We start from the raw sequence: 12,254 nt of genomic DNA on the forward strand, positions 1-12,254 counted from the left end.
AAATAATGCACCACATAGAGAAATCTGAAATGTTCAGTGACATTTTTGCTTCAGTTGTAACAAACAGATTAATTATGATCAGATTTTTTAGCATTAATTAATGTTAATAGAGTAGGAACTTGAGCCAGAAAAGAAGGGGAAATCATTAAAAAATATTAAGCTAAATTAGATTGCTTGAGTTATTAGAGCCTGACAAAGTTGACCTTAGAACAGTAAGAGAGGTAGCTGAAGTAATTCCTTAAGCATTAATGATTATCTTCAAGAACTCAAGGAAAAAAAAAGAAAAAGTCGAACATAATGAGCATGCAGAGAATGGAAACAGTGATTAGACGGTACAGAATAGCCTAAATTCACTAGGGGAACAGCCACTGGAACAAATATTTGACTTGCGAATGCGCAGAGCATGGTAACTGGGCAAATTACTGTCAATCTGAGAGGAAATACCAATGAAGTAGAGTTTACACTGTCATGAACTACCACTCAATGCTTTCATAAATCACAGACACGAAAATGAGAAAAAGTTGGATAGACAGAAGACATGTCAAAAAAATTTACATTCTCTTAAGCAGATGTCAAACTGAAATTTAGCTAGTAATCTGTTACTGTTGCAAGAAAGGCAAACCTTGATGTAGCATGATGCAGCTGAACCTAAGATAGATGACACATTTGAACCTTCTTGCTTTAGTAATCTTCTCCAAAATGTCATTAGCCTTTTGTACTCCAAAGAGTCACAATTTCTTACAATGGCCAGAACATTTACCTTTTTGGATGAAGGAATAACTAAAAGTGATGTGATGTGATTAGATTAGATTGGATTAGATTAGATTATATTAGACTAGATTGGATTAGATTAGATTGCTCAGAAAAATAAATAGTTTAAAAATTACTTCCCACACCCCCACCACAGATTAGAATCTTGCTGTGTTGGTTCTAGCTAAATCAGAAACTTCCTGAAGGGCAACAGGCCTGTTCCAGCCCTCTGGTCCCTGGGAAGTCTCACTTTATATACCCTCCGAGGCCTGGCAGTCCTTCCTTGCTCCTCTCAACACTCCTGCCATGCCTCAGGAGCTGATGTTTCCAAACTCCATCCATGCTCCCTCCACTCTGCAGTCTCAGGAAGGTCTTCCTGGATTCAGCTGCTCTCCAAGGGCAGTAGCAATCTCCTTCTCTTTTCCACAGAGTCACTGACCTGACTGAGGCTTCTGCAAGGAGTGTAAGGCAATTAGGAAAAAAAATGAAAGAAGTCACTGTCCAGCACCTTATCAAAGGTGTTGTAGGTGACACGAGAGCTAATTTTTCTGCTTTACTCAGCCCTGGCAATGCATCAGCTGGAGAATGCACTCCACCTTTGGCACTGAGCTTTAAGGTAATCGCAGACAAAGTAGAGAAGGTTAAAAAGAGCACAACAAAAAGTGAAGAGGTTTAGAGAGTGTGATCTTTAAGTAAACAATTAAAAGATTTCTTTATACATAAGAAAATAATTGAAAAGAAGATATTATAAGAGTTGCCAAACATTTGAAAAGTTTATGAGTTCCTCTCTATGTTTATAGAGAAAAGGATAAGATGCAAAATCATTATAGAAATATTTATTTGGAAAAAAAAAGATTTTATGTTGAAAAATAAAGTATCAAACAATTTACCTATGAGTGTTTTAGGGTCTCTAACTGACACTTTTTAAAATAGAAACCTTACAACCCTAACGATTCTGTGATTCCATGATGAATACTTGTCTTGGATGATCTAGTTATTTTTAATCCTCGCCTAAAGCAGTGCATGGTTTACATGAGTTCCTCCCTTTTCAGCTTTCATGGTCCCATGAAAAACATGCAACTTTGGTGACCAAAGCAGGAAGACTCACCTAGTTTAAATTCCTACCTGCCTGGGCATCAGCTAGAGGGCTTCATCTTTCTTCTGCTTGCACGTGAACAGGGTCACTATTTTCTCTCTGTCAGAAGAAACTGCTTTATCCAAGGACAAATAGTGGAACATTAATTCTTCTCTGAAACATGGTTGCCATTTCTTAGAAATCAGTTGTCATAAATGATAAACTAGCTTAAATTGACTGTTGCTCTGAACTAAATAGTAATTCTTTTTGGGGGGTTACAGTGAGCTTCTCTGATGTCAGGTAAGTGACAAATATGTGACTTGTACTTATTCATACAAGTTCATCACCATTGTTTTTTGTTGTGCATTGTCTCTGATGAGTGGATCAAGCTATATGTCAGAGTGATGTTTTTCTTAGATAACCATTTCACTTTGGCCTGTTTTGTCAGTTTGACAATGGCACAAATTGGATCTGAGAAGACTCGAGCTTCTCTGTGTGACAAGTGAAACACCCCAGAGAAATGCAGTGCTGCTCAGTGGCCACATCTCCTTTCTGATGACCTCTGAGGTGCACCATAGAAGACTGCCTGCATGTGTCCATTCTCCCAGGTGAGAAAACCCCCATTTGCCTCAGACACATCCATGTCCATGTGTATGACACTAGTTGTAGCATTCCTGGGAGCACTACCATTTCCACAGACCGTGACAGCACCTGCTGCCACATGCCTTTCTCCTGAGAAACCATGAGCCATTAGCTTGGTGAGTTATTGGCTTGGTCCCATTATTCGTTGAGTATATGAATTATGGAAGTTATATAACATATAACTGCACATTGTCATGCATTTTGATCATGTATTTTTTAATGATTGTATAAATTCTGTGAATTGTGTGTAGGCTGCAGTTCTCCGAGAACACTTACTGATCCTGGGATTGCACCAGTGAAATAAACTAAAATTTAGAAATTAGTAGTTGCTAATAAAGTTGAGATGGAAAGGGCGAGATTATTTCTCTCGTATTAAAAGATTTTCAATTTGAGTAATTATACTAAACGAATAATGGGACCACCCCATCATCCTGCTGAAGAGATACCGCCATGACTCTGCACAGAAAGCAGCAGGGAGAGCCAAAAAAACCCCCTAGGATGGGATGAGAGACACTTGCAGCCTGAGGGCTGTCACTTTCCAATGTCTCTGAAAGAGCAGCCTTCCCTTCTGCCTGCAGTGCACGCAGTGAACGCCTGTTGATCTCTTCCCACCTAAGTCAACACAGAGCAAGAGACTATATCTGGATCTATCCCCAAGTCTCCAAGTTCAGGTCATTACTCTGGTAACCACTGTCTTGCTGGTACATGGTGTTGGGCCCAGACACTGATACGTGACACAGACACATTTTCTAAGGAGAAATTGTAAATGTCTGCTGCAGGATCACAAGTGCTCATCAACAGTGATGTCACAGGCAAAAGTTATCAGGTGGGGTAAGTTTGGGAACTAAGATTTGTTCTTCCAAGTCAGAAGACAAAAGACTGTTAAAGTGCTCCACCCTACTTCTAACAAGACTCCACCGCAAAAGATATTTTCTTCCTACCACAGAGATCATAGACAAATAAAATGGTTTGACAGGCAGTCCTTGAAGAATAGCACTTTTAAAAGATTTTTTTTTAAAGGTATGATCCAAAATTATATTAAGTATTATTTTGTAGGCTTTCATCTGATCTAGCTGCAACCTTTTATAGTCAACAACTACTAGTGGCATCCCAAAGACAAGGCACAACTGCAAGGGAGATTCTAAAAGAAAACACCACACTTTCAGCAATAAATGGTGACATGACCACTAAAAATAACAATAATTTTCATGATTCATACCATAGCTTATGCAGAGCTTCTTCCTCGTTTCATCGTGGCAACACAGTGAACAGGGAGTCTGAGTTCCTGGCTGCAGGGACCAGTCCTGGCTCTCACCAACTCTGGGGATATATCCGATTTGCACTCTTCAGGAGGGAGAAGGATCTGAGAGAGGTCAGACCAGCTTTGTGTAAATACATTAGTTCCTCACACAGGTCTGTCCCCTATTATGAAAAGCATAGAGTCCTCTCATCTGTTGTTTTCAGCACTCCTTCCCAGGATAGACCTGATGAAGTCACCAGACTTACTGTCTGGTTCTCCTAGGAAAGCCAGCCTGTTCAGAGATGTCCATGTGAAAGGTGGGCAAGTGGCAGTGGGCCTGTGGGAGCTGGAAGGGACTGGGAGACAACCAAGGGCACAAAGAGGGAGCTGAGGATATATCTCCCTGTCTGGCTTGAACAGACAGCATCCTAAGCTGCTCTGAATAGTGTTTTTGACAGATACCAGATCTGTCCAGTGTTGTATCCAAGGAAGCAGCTCTGTGCCACTCACGTGGAGCTGTACGTGTTCTTTCCTTTGCAGCACACAGGGCTACAATGCAGGGAACGAGTGAGAGGAGGGCAATGGGAGACATGTGGGCCAGGGGTGGTGGGGCCTGTACAGCCTGGGAGGTGTCTTGAAAACAAATATCAGACCTTTGTTCTCAGCTCTTCTTTGTGTCTGTGGGAAAGGCTGTGGGACACAGGTAGTAGTCACTCAGAAGTGAGACAGCAAGCCAGGCAGAGCTGGCTGGGATGTGAGGGGAGCACTGTAGGTATGCAGGATCTACCAAGGGGTGAAACAGCAGCAGATGTCCACATTCACATGACCCTGGCAGCAAGGCATTCGGTGCTGCACACCTGCACTGCAGGCAAGTAGTTGCTAGGTAAATTTGTGTTGCCTGGCAACTCTCAGTCCAAAATTCATTCAGCTTCCTCAGATTAAGGGCACAGGCAAGCAGGGTTGGTTTTGGAGTACATCAGGGCCAATCCAGTCCATCAGGGCGAATACAGCTTACAACCGAAAGAGGGAGGTTCGTGCCTTGGGTTGAGCAAGACAAACACCGTCCGAAGAACCCATCCCTTGTGAATGATGTGATGCTTATGGTGAGGCAGCACAGCTCTCCACATCTCGTGGGGTGTCTGAAGGGGGTGATGTCCATTACATTGTCATGCAGGTGGGCATGTTGCTGCAATGAGATGACAGACACCAACATCAGCAGGGACAACTGCTTTCCCTCTGGGACATCCACGTTGCCTGGAGGCAGGTGAGGGGGTCATGTAAAGCCCAAGGGACTTCCTAATCTGAACCACTTTCCCAGTGATCCACTGTCAAGACATTGAGGCTGGTCAGGAAATCTTGCCTTGAGGATGTTTAGGCAGGGATGCTTTTACAAGACAGCATAAATAGAGCCTGTAAGTGCTTCTCATACTTCACTGCCTCCATAGATATGGTCTTTAAGTAACAGAGTAAGATGGAAACTCTTCTTGATCTCTTACTCCCACTTCAGCATTCAACCAGGTACAATTCAGAATTTGTCTCTTTATTCACTTCCACACAAGTCCATAGAAATAAATTATTCAAAAAAGTAACAAGTATTTAAAAAAAAATAAATAAAAAGAAGAAAATGCTAATGATCACATTAGCTCTCTCACAGCCTTCCAGGAATTCTCTCAGTGACAATATTGCACCTTTCCTTCCTGAACTGTCACTTCTTCATCAACTGCTTTTCTCTTCTTTGCCAGACTTAAACACATCTCCCATGTGTGCAGGCTAAAATCTAAATATTTCTAGTGTCTCATGTGCTTTTTCCAACTTCAAGTGAAACAAGAAGCTATCTTAAGAAAGGGATTAACCTTTTATTCCATGCAGATTTTGACATTTTTTTCTATTTGTTTCTTAGTATAGTGTAGTATAACAATAAATGGAAGATAACCAAGAGCAGTACCCAAACCTATGAAAATCACCAAATCTTTCTGCTTAGACATCACCCTTGCAGCTAAGTTGCTGCACAATATTATTGTCACCTTCCCACACAAAGGGCAAGATTTGCCAAAGTACAGAAGATAATCCAATGAAAACTTGTGGGATTGTTGGTGTGCTGCAAGTTAAGCATTCAGTGAGTGTTAGCAGGTCTTGGACTGTTGGCTCTTTGGAGCCAGCACAGTGTATTTTTGTTTTGTAGAAGAAAGAGTTTTAGGGAAGGACAGCAGAGAGCTCTGAGGAGCTATTTAAATGAAAATAAAAATACAATGGGCCAAATTCTGGAACTTTCTTAGGCTTTGATAATGACAAGTATAATCCCATGATCTCCAGTGGTATTTTAGACTAAGCACTGTAAGATTTGGTCTCAATAACAATAGCAGTGAGAAATATTAAGATAAGATAAATAATCATCTTACTTTTGCCTACCCCCAGTACATTCAGTCCCTCTGACAGTGATCAGATTACTTATGTGCCTATCTGCTTATTATTTCAAGAGACTGATATTCTAGCTCATAATATGGAAAAGTTTTAATTCTATTCACTGTATCAAATAATACTGCTCAAGAAATGGGAGCTAAAGTCACCACGGTATAAAAATGAGAACTCTTATTTTAATTAAGGAGCAATCTTTGATAAGCAGGAAAGCCACTAGCCTATGACATTTCAGTTTAAATTGTGTCTCTAAGAGGAAGCCTGAAGCCTTTAACTTGTTGTGGGAATTAAAATCTTGTATTTGCTTTATATTTTATTAGTGCTTCCTGCATATAATATCTATGGTCCAAATTTTGACACCTCCATTTTCCCAAAGATAGTGTTGGGAATAGGGAAAGCTGAGAAAAAACATCGTCTATATTATATTCAGTCCTAGGTGCAGACTCCCCTGCCAAGTTTTGTTGATAATTTTCCCATTTCTCTTGGTTGTCACATTTGGAACTAGGTGAAACATTTAAAGTAATTTTTTTTTTCACAGAGGTGTATTGATTTTTGTCACTTTTTTGAAAGGAATGTTTCCAATTTCCAGGGGGATACTTTCTGCTCTTCTCCAGTTAGGGAAGAAAAGACTATTGCAATCTGAAGGAGGCATAATTACCTCCCATCAAAGTGTCTGAAATAGTCAGTTTTCCTCCCCAATGCATATGAGGTGAGAGAAGGAAAGTGTGTACATAAGAAAGAGTTCATTTGTTTTGTGTTGCTCCAAATTAAAATATAAGTTGTTTGAGATATGGACTGTTTCTACTTAATGTTACAATAGTAGTTGGTGGCCTGGACCAAGATTTTGAAAAAGAAAAATGATAAGGAATTATGTGATAATTATAATTAAATCAAAAGACCTTTGCCTTCCTTCTGTCATACAGATCACAGCTCCAGACCCCTTAATTTTCAGATATCCAGGACTCCTGTGTTCCAGTAAGAAGGGAAGTCTGGCAGCTTTTCTTGAGGATCTTGCTATAAACCAGCTGCTAGTTTCAATGTCTTCTTCTGAGAAGTCCAAAACAGGAGCTGTTCACTAAATCCTGGTGAAAAGAGCAGAGGAAGTGAATTTGAGATGCTGTGTCATAGTAGTCTAACATTTCCCTTAGGGAGTCAGAAAATCTATCTTTTTCATCATCTGACAGCTACAGGCTCAGTCAAAATCATGTTTGTTTGGAATCTGCCATCCAGCAAAGGAGAAATTGAAGAGCACACACAACATTTTTTATCGCCATTCATTGCTACAGAATATACAGCGTGAAATGGCTCTTACCGTAGCACACAGCTGAGGAGAGGAGCACAGTGTCTTCATTTTCCTGTCACTCTAGTTGTGGAACGCAAAGCAGACATGTCCTTCCCCTGTTTATAAGGAAGTCTCAGTTTTCTTAGACCTCTTTAGACATATATGGTCCTTCTCACTACATCCTCTTAAGATCAGGGACCTTCCCCCTCTGTAGGACCATAGAAAGTCACTTGTTGAATCACAGACTGTCCCCAAAAGGAACAAGACTTTTCTAAATAGTTCTGGAGAAGGAACAGGAGTATGTTCCTCTTCAGTAGTGGAAATGTTCTTTGGAAAGAAATGTGCAAACTTCTCTGCCTTATTTTTTATTTCAAACCATAATCAAAACTGCAAAACCAGAGATGCTCCCCCACATATACTGGATAAACAAACCCTAACTCTTACAGACGCTTTTGGTGGGAGTAAAGCTGATGCTAACAATAGAATACATGCTGGATAAGGCTAGATGGAAAGACAGTTTTTCCTCACTAACAATCTTTTAAAAAGAATCTTCCTGACAAATAAATTCTTCAAAGAAAGGCTGCAAACATTGTAAGCATGTGAATGCAGTATAGCTATATATCATCATTCTATGCTTCTGTTAGAGTGGAAACCAGGTCTTGTCATTGATTGACACACACATAAGTCATATTTTTACAGGAATTTTAGATAGTGACTCAAAATTGTCATCTCACTCTTTCCATTCACATACTAATTTCTGTTTTCTGGTGTAATTTTTCATTTCATTGTCACTCTATGTGTTTTCCCTTTATACACTGTCTTCACTTCATTTCTTCCTTTCTTTTTGTTTCCTTTGATACCCTAACAGCTGAGTTTAAGAAAGTGTCGCTTTTATTTTTTGTCACCAGAGGCAAGGAAATTAGCACCTTGATGGAAGGCGTACTACATGGAGCATACAGGCATTACAGAGCTCATAGACACATTTCACTTCACTGTGATTAGAAAAATTTAAAACAGGCATCACAATTTTCAGCCACTTTACTTCCTTTCCTCCCCACACTGCCTTTGCAGAATGGCAGCCACAGAAACACATATTATGAAGAGCAGCTCGAGCCTCACCCTTGACGTTGTTGTCAGAGGACAGTAGCAATAATGAACTTTCTCTTCCACGTTCGATTTCAGACTGTACAGCAGTGGGCTAATGCACTAGTTAATCTACTGTCTTTTTAGCCAATTTCCCACTGCAGCTACAGCTATTACCTCTGAAACACCCCGGGGCTAACTGCAGTTAGATCTTGCAGGCTGGATCATGAGAAATGTCGTAGACTGGAGGAGCAAGAAAGGAGCCTGTGTTTGTTCCTAACTTCAGGGAAGAGCAATCTGTGCTGAGAAGCACCTAGGAGCTGGTGGAGTGGGGTTAGCTTGCTGGGAGTCTCATGGAGAAGATAGCAAGACCAGCCAGGCACCTCTGGTGCACTGCACAGAAAAGGAATTTGGCTTTTCCTCGTAGAATGCCTAGAGAAATGCAGCTACCCATTGCTTCCAGGGAACAAACCGAAGCCCCATTTACTAGCTTTGTAAATTTCATTCCACATTTGTAGCAAGATGGACATTTAGGGACTTTTTAGAGCTACTCCCCAAAGGTGCGATGGGAATATGTCTTTCCAGTCAGGATCCCATGACCTTTGCAAATTCACAGTCCGTTTTTCTGGCCATGCAGAGAAAGTTAGTGATGAAAAGTAGCTAACTGGGAAGTGCTAGGGGCACTCACACTAACCACTTTTAGGAACCTAAGTAGGTGTTTGTGTTCGAAGACTTGTCTCTGTGATTCCTTATGCAGTCAAAGTGAAACAGTCCCCCAGAAAATCATCCAAGGCAGAAATCTGCTCCAGGTGCTCTGAATACCCTTAAATAAACCTCTCTTCACCAACCACAGAAAGAGCTTAAGGAAACTAGCCTCCTAATTCAGGCACTAAGAATACACCCTGGAGAATTAATCCATTATTTAATATGCATACTTCACAGACGAATTAGACAGAAAATGGTGTACTTGGTAGCTGCAAGCAAATAAACAGGAGAATACTGGGAAAATACAGGAAATGTTGTTACTTTAGGAAGGCCCTATATCATGGGTCAAAATAACTCGAACTCCGCACTTTATGTGGCCCCTCATTGTTGTTAAAGGCAACGTAAGATGCTGAAGGACTCAGGCTCAGGGATACTCCCTAATTAGGGGTAAGGGGTGGGCACTGGCTATTTTATACATTCTTCATTTTGCACCTGGACCTTGGTTTTCCAGGTCCAGGACTGCTGTTGGCATCCCTTTTAACAAACAGATGCAATTGTGCTTTGACAATTTGAGGTGCCTTGAGTGCAAAGAAACCTCAAAAAGTAGGGTTTTGCTTGTGTTCTGGTTTTGTTTAGTGAGGGGGTGCCTAAGGTGGTAGCTTCTGTAGGAAACTGCTAGAAGTTGCTCCCCTTTGTTCAGTGGACTCTGCCAGGCCTAGGGCAGACCTGCTGCTGGCCAAGGCCGAGCCAATTGGTAGCAGAATATCCTGTGATAACACCTCTGCAATAACCTATTTAAGAAGGGGAAAACAGAAAAAAAAAAAAGGGGAGAAGATGTGAAGCAGCTGAGCGGGGGCAGAGAGGGGGAGGCACGAGACTTGTGGGCCTTGCAGGCCTCACCCTCTGGCCTCCCGCCGGGCAGCCGACTGGGCCCAACTCGGCCCAGTCCGGCTGCAAGAAGTGGAGAGGAGATGAGAAGTGAATAAGATGTAAAAAGGATCCTGAGAGGCATCTGCCAGCCTGTTGTGAGGAACGGCTACAGATGCCAAGGTCAGTGAAGAAGGAGGGGGAGGAGTAATGCTGCTCCTGGCCAAGATTCTCCTGCAGCCTGTGGTGATGACCATGGTGGATAAGGTTGTCCCCCTGCAGCCCATGGAGGTCCATGGAGGGGGAGAGATTCCCCTGCAGTCCGTGGAGGACCCCATGCTGGAGCAGGTGGAGGCCTGAAGGAGGCTGTAGCCCATGGAGGGCCCACTGGGGCAGCTGTTCTGGAGGGACTGCACCCTGTGGAAGAGATGACCCATGCTGGAGCAGTTTCACGAAGGACTGTGGCCCGTGGGAGGGACCCCACGAAGCAGCAGGGGAGGAATGCGAGGAATTCTTACCCCCATGATGAAGCAGCGGCATGAAACAACGCGTGATGAACTGACAGCGACCCCCATTCCCGCTTCTCCCCTGTGCCGCTTGGGGGGAAGAAGGTAGGAGAGATAATGTTAAGCCCATGAAGAGGGAGCAGTGGGGGGAGGTTATCTTGTTCCCTGCCTCATTCTCCTGCTAGTTTTAGAAATAAATGAATAGTTTTCCCCAAGTCGAGTCTGTTTTGCCTGTGACGGTAACTTCAAGGATTTCTCCCCGTCCTTATCTTAAACCTCGAGCTGTTTTTCCTTATATCATCTCCCCCTATTCTCTCGGAGGGTGGGGGGAGCGGGAGAGAGACTACGTAGTCTAGTCCTGATCAGGGCTGAACTACTACAGCTTGTCACCAGAAAAGAAAAATTAAACAGATTTAAAAGGTATGATTGCTTCTACTGTCCTTATTACACCTACAGTCTCTACTGTGATGTGTGTGAACAACTACATCAATGAGTCCTCCTGCAAGAAATTAGTCTAAACCAGGCCTTCTGTCACAAACGTATAAGACAGAAAAAAATGTATTCCAAAACCCAATTTTAACGGTATCAAAATATAACAGTCAAATTGAAAAGGAATGTTACATTGCAGACACTTCGGTGGACAAAACTTGTCTACAGATTCAGGATGTTGATTTGGAACTGTTACTACACAGTAAGTAACCAGGCCTAAACTTAGAATGATGATTCAAAATGTGCAATCACTCACCTATAAGGTGAAGACACTCAGCCCTGGGGAGTTTCCTTGGTTGATGTCTCAATCTACAGGGAGAATCTCCAACTGCAAACCCACTGCTCTGATGGAGACTGGCTCAAAAGGGTCTCCCGGCAGGCTCCATTTATATCCTAAGTTTGATCGAGGGTCGTGGTCAGATATGGTCAGACTGGCCTCCAGTGGTTAAGACGCTCTCCTAGATGTGCTTATTGGCTGGATATCTCAGTAGCCACTGTGTGAACTTCACTAGAACTTTCTAAGGTTTTACAGGCACTTGAGCCTTTGGGCTTTGAGGGTGGGTGCAACGGCCACACCTTCAGCAGATATAATGCCACTTCTGTAAAACATTTACTCAATCATCTAAATAGCCCCAGAAATATCACACAAGTCACAAGCTTAAAATTAAGCACATCTTTAAAACTACTCAGCTTAACTGGGGTCACCTTCTCTCTTCTACTTGTTCATCCAACAGCAACTTACTTCTGGCACTGCTCGCTTTTTGCTACTCCCCCATGTGGGATTTTTGCTAGGTCTTGAGATGAGCAGTCAAGCTTTGTGAGGAGTGCTGTATCATGGTTTAACCTCAGCTGGCAGCTAAGCACCCTACAGGTGCTCACTCACTCCTCCCTCATGTGTTGGACGGTGAGAATCAGAATGGTAAAAGTGAGAAAATTCATGGGTTGAGATAAAGAAAGTTTAATAGGTAAAGCAAAACCCCCAAACACAAGCAAAGTAAGCAAAGGAATTAATTCACTACTTCCCACCAGCAGGTAGATATTCAGCCATGTCCAGGAAAGCAGGGCTCCAGCGAAGTAACGAAGCTCAAGCAAAATGGTTACTTGGGAAGACAAACACTACTACTCTGAATGTCCCCTCTATCCTTCTTGTTCCTCCAGCTTTATATGCTAAGCATGACATTGTATGGTATGGAATATCCC

This window comes from Chlamydotis macqueenii, chromosome Z (genome assembly GCF_036417535.1).
Source record: "Chlamydotis macqueenii isolate bChlMac1 chromosome Z, bChlMac1.mat, whole genome shotgun sequence".
In the NCBI taxonomy this organism is placed as follows: domain Eukaryota; kingdom Metazoa; phylum Chordata; class Aves; order Otidiformes; family Otididae; genus Chlamydotis; species Chlamydotis macqueenii.